Raw genomic sequence first — 10,013 nt, 5'->3', positions numbered from 1 at the left:
TTGCTTATTACTTAATATTTGCTTGACGCAAAAAGTTCTTACTCGCCCCAAGAAAATTTTTATTTGCCCTAAGAAATTTTTTGGATTATCAATTGAATTAAAAATTTGCTTAGGGTGAGAAAAAAATTTCTTGAGCCAATGAGTTATTTCTTATGCTAAGAAATTTTTTCTAGTCATAAGAAAATTTTTGTTTTCATTCCATAATGCAAAATTTTTCTTCAGCCAAGGGATCCTTTTTTACTGTGTATTGTAACGGGGTGAAATTAATGTTTTAAATTTAAATTCAAATTTCGACTCGCGCCAAAACGAGAGCGACCTCCTCCCACAACAACAGCCGATAATTAAACAGTCCACTTATCGCTGGGGTCACTGCTGTCGAGTTTTGGGGACAGTTTTGTTTTAGTCAATGTTGGCCAACCTGCAAGTGAGGGGTATGAGGCTCGACGATTGTCGAGAGTCGGTCTCTTGGTTTTTGGCTTCCATAGAAGACGGACGCATTTACCCGCTACAATACAAGTTCATATAAATTTTATATAAAATAACATCCAGTACAAGCTATTCGTACATACGCCAATTGCCAAGAGCAAATAAGCCCACTGCAGGTGGAAGCTTATTATTCTGGAAAATATAAATTACTGTGGATTTTGGAATATTGGTCTGGAGTGAATATCGAGGACAGAGGACTTGGTTTTGAGATTGAGGAGCAACACCATTGGAAGTTTGACGGCTTGGGATTTTGCTGGAGGATAGTGTAAAAGTGAGTGGAGTCTTTCTGTGAAAATTGTTGACAGAGTCATTTTATAGTCAGTAGAGTCATTTTGTTTTGTCAGTAGAGTCATTCTGTATTGTCAGTAGAGTCAATTGGTATTGTCAGTAGAGTCACTGTAAAATATAATTTTCAAGGAAAATTTTGTCGAGTCACCTTCACCGTTCATTTTATTAATTGTTCACTGTCATAAAAATCTTTGTAAGACGACCCGTCTTCAATAAATACCAGGCTCATTTTCTTATATAAATTTCTTATTAATTATTAAACATTTTCCCCTATAAGTATAAGTTATAACAAATATCTTCTCTCTCTTAAATTTTAATTGGCTGCGTGGTCCAGTTGGGTTTCACCCTCACCTGGAGATCCTGAGCATAGTCAGACAGGTTTACAAAAAACCTGAAGTTTTGTACATGAGTGGGATACTCGTTGCATGGAGACCACAATTAAATTCATGTAACAAGTACACCCATTACATTGGCGCCCAACGAAAATTTTTATTAACAAAAATTTAAGGGAGAGAGTTTGTTGGCTTGAAACTTTGGGGAAATATTTTTTTTTTCATATGCATAAAACTGTTTTTTTTTTTTTTTTTTTTTGGTTATAAAGTAGCGTCGGTTTGTGGGCGAGTTGGGGAGTTGGTTTGGAGGACGGAAGGTCCAAGTCCGGAACAAGTTTTATACTTTGGATTCAAAATTTATATTGAGTTTTTTTTTCTCCTTGTCCTTGGATGGTTTGGAAAAAAAAAAAGAGAAAAGATAAAGAGAAAATTTTTTTAAAAAAAAAAAAAAGAAAAAAATTCTGTGATATTTATTTATTATTTTTAAATTTTATTTATACATTTAATTATTTATTTATTATTTATGCATGTTATTTTAATAATCGTTATTTACAATTTTTTTTTATTTAGTATTTTACTTTGTCAGAAATTACAAACTTGGTAAATTTTTGCTGGGTGAATTTTATTTTGAGTTGAGGTAAAACTCAAAGGAAATAAAATTCCTTTGGATTTTACTGTAAATCCAGGATAAATTTTTACCGAGTAATTTTACTCAAGTTTCATTGTTCCTTGCAAAGTAAAATAGAATTTTATTATTATAGAGATTTATTTTAATTAATTTATAATTTTAATTTCGAAATTCTAAGCGCATTAATTTAATTATTTCGTCGAAAGTTCTTGTCAGCTTTAGTTTCGAGATTATTATTTTTTTTTTTGCTTAAACATTTAAACAAATAAGTTTTAATCCTCTGTTTACGTATTTAATTTAATATTTGAAAATGTCGACTCGTTCAAGAGCAGCAAGTACAGCGCGGGCAGAAGAACGCCGTAACAACGATGACGTAGTCATTGTTGGTGCGTGCGCGTCTAATGCCCCGACACTTCCGGTACAGCAGGGCACAGGGCGAGTAAACCACTCGCCCCCGCCCGCGTACTCGACAGTTACTACCGCAACTACTAGCACAGTAACTACTTCGGTACCGTCAACAATCGTAACAACAGCTAGTAGCACACAAAGCGGAGCTAACCAAATCTCGGTCGATACGAGAGTTAATAACGCTTCTTCCCCTGGGTCTAACCCAGTATTAACTCAAGTCGGGGCGAGAATTGATAGCCTAGTAACTAATCAAATGTAAATTGGGGCCCGTGTAGAAAATTTATCAGGATTAATTGGGACACAAAATGAAATGAACCGAACCAATGCTCAGGCAATAGAAAGACTAACTGAAGCCCTGGATCGGCTGATGGTTCGGGAACAAGCTTGGTTGGAGGATCATGTTCATGTTAATAACAATGTGAATAATAATAATGCCAATAATAATAATTTAATAAATAACAACAACTTAAATAATAATCCGGCTCAAAATAACAACAACTTAAATAATAATCCGGCTCAAGTTAATAACAATTTAGTAGATAATAATAATGGCAATCAAATTAATAATTTGCCTCTACCACAAAATTCAGTTGTACGAAACTTAGCATCAAATAGTCAATTAGCATCAAATAGTCACTTAGCATCAAATAGTCAATTAGCATCAAATAGTCAATTAGCATCAAATAGTCAATTAGCATCAAATAGTCAATTAGCATCAAATAGTCAATTAGCATCAAATAGTCAATTAGCATCAAATAGTAATTTAGCATCAATAGATCCAATTGCACAACAACACAATTTATTTCAAAGTATTATTCAGCAGAGAAATTTAAACAATAGTAATAATTCACAAAATTCAAATTTACTAAATGTTCATGATCCTTTGCCAGTTGTTCCCGACCCAGCCGTTCCAGGAACTTCTTTTGGGGCATACAGGGATCCAAGTGTGTCTTAATCTTTCCGCAACCCTATGATTTTGTCTAATCATGGTGCTGGTAGGGGGGAGAGGGATACACTTGGATTATTTGGTAGAAGATCACCACCTAATCTATTGCAGGGTCCTGGGCATATTCCGGTACCTCCTCTGGGTTGCTTAGGTGACCCGAGTCGAGACGACCCGAATATGCGCATGGGTTTCGAGCACGTAGAAGACCCAGCTCAGGGAAATCCTGGTTTTGATAATCGTTCGGTCAATAATTATCAACACATGCCACGTAGGGGTTTCGGAACATCTCAAAGATGGAAAGATATCCGCTCACAATTAAATATGTGGTCATTACGCTTTCCACAAGGCGATTTATCTGCGAATGATTTTATTGCGTCGGTTGAAGCCAGGGCTAACCGCGAGGGGTGGTCCGATGAAGAGATTTTGCGTCTCATGAGCTATTTGTTACAGGATAAAATATCGCGTTGGTATGATCTTAATTTTCCAAGATGGCGGACGTATGACCAATTTAAAGTTGAATTTTGTAGAACATTTGGTTCTTCAAAATCTGATCAACAAATTTTAATGGAGATTGGGCAAATTAAGCCCCAAGACGGTGAAAACAGTTGTGATTTAATATTTCGGATGCAGCAGAAGTATCTTTCGATGCGCAATCCACCGGCTGAATCTGAACAGGTAATAAGTATTCGTAATCATCTTCCAGATGAAGTACGTACTCTTGTTTACTCTCGTCCTGTTTTTAGTTACGAAGGTTTACTGTCTGCTGTGCACGAGGCTACTGTGTCTGTGGAGGAGTGCAGAAGGGTATACGGCGCTGAGAAGTCTCTGGTGGACAAGTCTACCAAGCAGAAGGAGAGGATTCGCTTCTCGGCCCTCCAGAATTTCCAGAACGCTGAATTCAACTTAGTAGATGGTGACCACCGACAGCCGCTGCTGATTGAGGAGGTAAGAGAGGAAGCAGATGGAAATTACACGGTGTGTGCTGCGGTTAACAGCAGTGGACAATCGTGGCGAGGGACGGATTACCGTCCTCGTCCACGCTTCGATGTCCAGATCCGTGGTGGACAATCACACCGCTTTCCATCTTCTACCCCATTCACTCAACCTCAGCCTGCTGGTGATCAACCTCAACAGCAATCTAACACAGCCCACGTCTGCACTTGTTCTCAATGTCAACATAACCAACACTCAGTGCCACCTTCTGCGCCTCCAAGACCAGTGGATCGTAGCTATGCACTTTTTCCATCGAGAAATCCACGTAGAATCGCCACCTGTCATAATTGCGGTCAACCTGGTCATACGTTCGACCATTGTGAAAACCCGCGTGCAGATGTATGCACTTTTTGTCAAGAACTGGGACACGTAAGACAAAACTGCGGTTTACTTGCTCAGTCCAACTCGTCTGCAACTATACCATCTAACGCATCATTACCATCAGGTAGTTATCCTAATAACACAGTTCATATAAATCCTGCTTTACCACCTCCTTCTGATCCAAAAAATGGCCATCGCCAGTCTGGGTAGTTTCTCCTCCCAGACGCGGCGGGAGGTCAGTCAATCAGGGGAAACAGACTGTCGGGAACGTAAATGGAGTAAATTCGAAATTTAACTCAAAACTTTATTCAAGTAAATTTAACTCAAAACTTTATTCAAGTAAATTCAACTCAAAACTTTATTCAAGTAAATTCAATTCAAATTTTAATTCGAGATTTAATCCTAGTCAACATTTTAACGTCAAGTCTAATAAAATTGTAAATAAAGATTCTAGTCAAATTAGTAGTTGTAGCCCTCTTCAAGGGAACAATGTTAAGAGAAGGAAAAGGAAATTAACACCTAAGAGGATTTTACGGGTGGTTAATTGGCAGAAAAGGCAGAAGGAAAAGGTTAGGTTAAGTAATGTAAATATGGAGGTTGGGGTTGGTGGTAGGGACATCTCACAAGGGCGAGATGTCTATTCCCCTGAAATGTGTACGACGGCACAGGTCAGGGATGATACCTCGGGACTGGGAGTCATTCCTCAGGCCCAGGTGGTTACTCTTGACGTGTGTTCGTCGACACATGTCAGGGATGCTGACGTCGAGCACTTGGGTGATGTGCCGACTGTCAACGAGGAGGAAATTGAAGTTTTGGAATTGGGTAGTAATAAAATAAACAATGTTGTAAATAGTTGTATATTTATTAATTTTAATGCTATTTTAAATAATTTGAACGCCGGTAACTTAGAGGGAATTTATTTGGAAAGTCCCTCGGGTACCTCAGACATGTCAGTGACATTGAGGTCACCTGATGATTTAGTTTTAATTAATAATTCTAATTTTAATCACTCTCATCAATTTAATCATAATGATGATAATTTTAAAAATCTTTCTGATCAAGATTTAATTTATGTGGTTTTATAAACGACGTTAATGATGAAAGCCATACATCTGCTCTGAAACGTCTTCTTGATCTTTTTGAAAACGCGTCGTCAAGTAATTCTAATTTAATTGAGTCTGTTGGCCCTGATGACACCTTGGAACCTCAACAAGTGAACCTTGATAATGTACCCTACCTTTGTGGACTTGAACCTATCCCTCAGGAACACGAGGAGGAGGTTGAGGATATAGAGGGTCCTATGGAGGAAGAATTAGACTCTGGTTTCGAGTCAGACAATTCTGTACCTGAATATTTTCCTTCAGGTACCCCTCAATCCTCTGCCACTTCTCGTGCTTCGTTTATTCCTGATATTTTATCTAAAAACCATCTTCCTGCATCTCTCATCCATCGTATTGCATCCCGTACAGCCTTTATACCCGGCACTGGACCTCGCGCGCCTATCATCACTGCTCGTATTCCAATATCCATTTGGGTATTTGGAGTGCAGTTGGAAGGCATTATTGACACCGGCAGCGAACGCTCATATATTAACTCTCGCATTTACGAGAAGGTATATGAGTTGAGCTCCGGTGAATTAACACCTGATGATACGCAGCGTCGTGGTGTCCTGTTAGCCAACCACACGCTCTGTAAAACTAAAGGCGGAGCTCCTTTTATAACTCAGGTTGGTACAGTTGCGGGAGAGCAGTACTTAAGTGTATTGGACGGGTTAAGTCATCAAGTAGTATTGGGGATGGATTTTGCTCTGTCATTTAATTTAAAAATTGATTGTGAGAAACGAACTTGGCGTTTTGGCGTCAGTAACGAAGAACATCCATTCGAGCTAATCCGTTGCCGCGAAAACCCTACAAGGTTTAATTTATTAACTACAGAACAGCGGGAAGACTTTGATCAATTTTTAAAACTTGAGATGCAAAAATTCGAGTCATTACCCAATCAGGGGCTAACCGATTTGGTTCAGCATACCATCGTGATAGAGGCTGGTGCTAAACCGGTAAGGATTCGTCCTTATCGACGGAGCCCAGCCATATCCGCTGAATTAAACCGCCAAGTCATCGAATTAAAAGAAAAGGGGTACATTAGGGATAGTGTGAGTCCGTGGTCGTGTTCACCGGTTATGGTTCCGAAAGCGTCGGGTGATCTACGTTTTTGCGTCGACTATCGCCCTGTAAATAAATTGACATCTCCACCAGCGCACCCGTTACCAAATATGTTGCGAATTCTCAGTGCGTTGCATCATGCCGTCTTCATAAGTACGATGGACCTCAAAGAAGCTTTTCACCAGATCTTAATGAGTGAGGAGTCAATTCCATACACTGCATTTTCGGTGGAAGGTTTGGGCCATTTCGAGTGGGTTCGCATGCCATATGGTCTTTGTGGTGCTCCCAGCACTTTTCAAAAGGCCATGGATAAATTACGTGAACGCTTTATTAAGCTTCTTGCTGATCGTAAATTACCGATGGTGTGGGCGGAGAAAGTATTTGCGTATCTGGATGATTGGGTCATAATTAGTGAGACCTACGAGGAACATAAAGAGCTTCTCTCTTTAGTGTTTGAAGTTTTTCGTGATGCTGGTCTTTTAATCAATCCTATTAAATGTAAATTCTCGCGCTCGGAAGTAAAATTCCTAGGCTTTATTGTCGATTGTGAAGGATTAAGACCAGACCCAGAAAAAATGGCTCCAATCATCCAATACCCCCGCCCCACCACTCGTAAACAACTTCGAAGGTTTTGTGGCATGATAAATTGGTTTCATCGGCACCTACAAAATATTGCCCGCGTACAAGGACCTTTAAACAAACTCTGTAGTCCTACAGCGACTTGGGTTTGGGGTGAGAAAGAAGAGGAAGCTTTTCAACAACTTAAGAAGGCATTAATTAATGCCAAGCCTCTTTCCATCCCAAAAGTTGGTTTACCGTATTACTTGTATACCGATGCAAGTGATACTGGTCTCGGTGCTTTTCTTGTGCAGAAAGATCCTGACACAAGTAAAGAATATTTAATAACTTGTTTAAGTCGCCCGTTGCGCGGAGCTGAAACACGGTACACTACGACGGAAAAGGAATGTCTTGCAGTTGTGTGGGCCCTGCGTAAGCTCCGTTGCTACTTGGAAGGCGCACCGTTTACCGTTATTACAGAGCATTCATCACTCAAGTGGCTTCATTCGCTTAAGGACCCTAGTGGTCGACTGGCTCGTTGGGCAATTGAATTGATTACTAGCCAAGTCACCATCGAACACCGCAGGGGGACCGAAAATGAGGGCCCGGATGCACTTTCTCGTTTACACGAGGATGTTGAACCGGCCCCGTGGTCCGAAGTCCTTGAAAACTTAAAGAATACTAACTTAAATTTTACTTCAGTACTGGCAAAAGATTGGTATGATGCACGTATTGAGAATGTCACTAAAAACCCTAATAATTATCCGGGGTGGCGTATAGTCGACAACAGACTGGAATATTACAAACCTGACTATTTAAAAGACACAATAGGTGATGAGGACGCATGGAAAAGGGTGGCGCGGGAGTCCGAAGTCCATGAGATCCTTCGCAGGAATCATGAAGACCCGGACGCCGCTCACCTAGGGCGTGAGAAGATGTATCAAAGAATTTGTATTAAGAACTACTGGCCAGGAATGTATCGTGATATCAGCGAATACATTGAGGAGTGCGAAGTCTGTAAAAAGACCAAATATAAACAGACATCTTCTCATGCCCCTATGCGGACCCGTCAACCTATCGAACCTTGGGCTATCGTGGCAGCCGACGTAACTGGTCCATTTCCACGCTCGCGTAAAGGATTTGAGTACATTCTCATAATACAAGACCTTTATACTCGGTTCATCGAGATCTATCCGTTGAGGAAACAAAACGGTAAAAATGTAGTCGAATCATTACGTAACGCTTTTAGTAGATGGGGTTATCCAATGATTTTTGTTACAGATAATGGGCGTGAATTTATCAATGAGACTCTTCGAGACTATTTAAAGAGTGTAGATGTCAAGTTTACTCCACTGGCAGTTGCCCATCCCCAGGGAAACCCGGTTGAGCGGATCAATAGAACCCTCAAGCCGATGATAAGGGCTTATATCGATCAAGATCATACCCTGTGGGATGTACATCTTGGTGACTTCCAGTTGGCGTATAACTCGTCATATCACGCGTCCATTCATTTATCACCATACTACCTAAATCATGGCCGCGAACCGCGTTTATCGGGGCGAGCGACCGAACTAGAAGTTCATGATTTTGAGGACGATAACCCGGAATGGAAAATTAGAATGATCCGCATGGACCAGTTACGCCATCGAGTCGAGACTGTGATGAGAAAAGAGAGTGACAGACAGGCCCAGTATTACAATAAACGTGCGAAAGAGCCCCCAGTGCTCAATATCGGTGATAGGGTTTACTACCCAAATCGAAAGCTGTCAAAGAAAGCTGACCGGTATTGTGCGACGTTAGCTCATAAATTTCTGGGACCTGCCTTCGTAGATAAAATCATAAGCCCGGTAGTCGTACAGTTGCGTAACGAAGCTGGCAAGAACCTCGGTACTCATTACACGGCTGACTTGAAAATACCGCGATCCAGTCCGCGTAATAAAATAGTCGCGTTGTAATTTCAGGATGGCAGATTCAGGCAATGACAAGGAGGCTGCAGAACGGCGTTTGACTAAGAACCAACGTCGTCGGGCTCGACGCAAGCGAGCCCCGGCCCCCGAAGCGGCCCCAGAGGCACGGGAAGCGTACCAGGCCCGTGTCAACTTGCAGACACGCCGTCGGCGGGAAAGAAGACGCCGGGCCAGACAACTCCGGGCACAAAGACAGGGAGAGGGGGCCCCCGTCATTATTCGTGAGGGTGACCTCGCGAATGAGGAAGAGCGGGCCCTCATCGAGCTGATCAGCTCACCGCGCCGTGGAAGTGGGGGCATCTCGTATGTCCTCGACTTCGCCCCACGTGACGACGCGACAAATAAATTACCTTAATTTTCATCATTTAATTATTTTTATATTTCTAGTTATTATGTTACTTTTTTTGTACTTCAATTAGTGTTCACAGTAAATCAGAATAAATTACAGCATAAATTTAATTTATTTAATTTAAGGTTAACGCACCCTTTGCAGTTATTGTGGTACGAGGTCGTTCCGTTTTGGAGTTATGCTCGAGTCTGGGGGGGGGGGAAGTGTAACGGGGTGAAATTAATGTTTTAAATTTAAATTCAAATTTCGACTCGCGCCAAAACGAGAGCGACCTCCTCCCACAACAACAGCCGATAATTAAACAGTCCACTTATCGCTGGGGTCACTGCTGTCGAGTTTTGGGGACAGTTTTGTTTTAGTCAATGTTGGCCAACCTGCAAGTGAGGGGTATGAGGCTCGACGATTGTCGAGAGTCGGTCTCTTGGTTTTTGGCTTCCATAGAAGACGGACGCATTTACCCGCTACAATACAAGTTCATATAAATTTTATATAAAATAACATCCAGTACAAGCTATTCGTACATACGCCAATTGCCAAGAGCAAATAAGCCCACTGCAAGTGGAAGCTTATTATTC

Source organism: Microplitis mediator, chromosome 8 (assembly GCF_029852145.1).
Source record: "Microplitis mediator isolate UGA2020A chromosome 8, iyMicMedi2.1, whole genome shotgun sequence".
In the NCBI taxonomy this organism is placed as follows: Eukaryota; Metazoa; Arthropoda; class Insecta; order Hymenoptera; family Braconidae; genus Microplitis; species Microplitis mediator.
The sequence above is the reverse complement of the archived record's forward strand: the minus strand, read 5'-3'. Positions refer to the sequence as shown.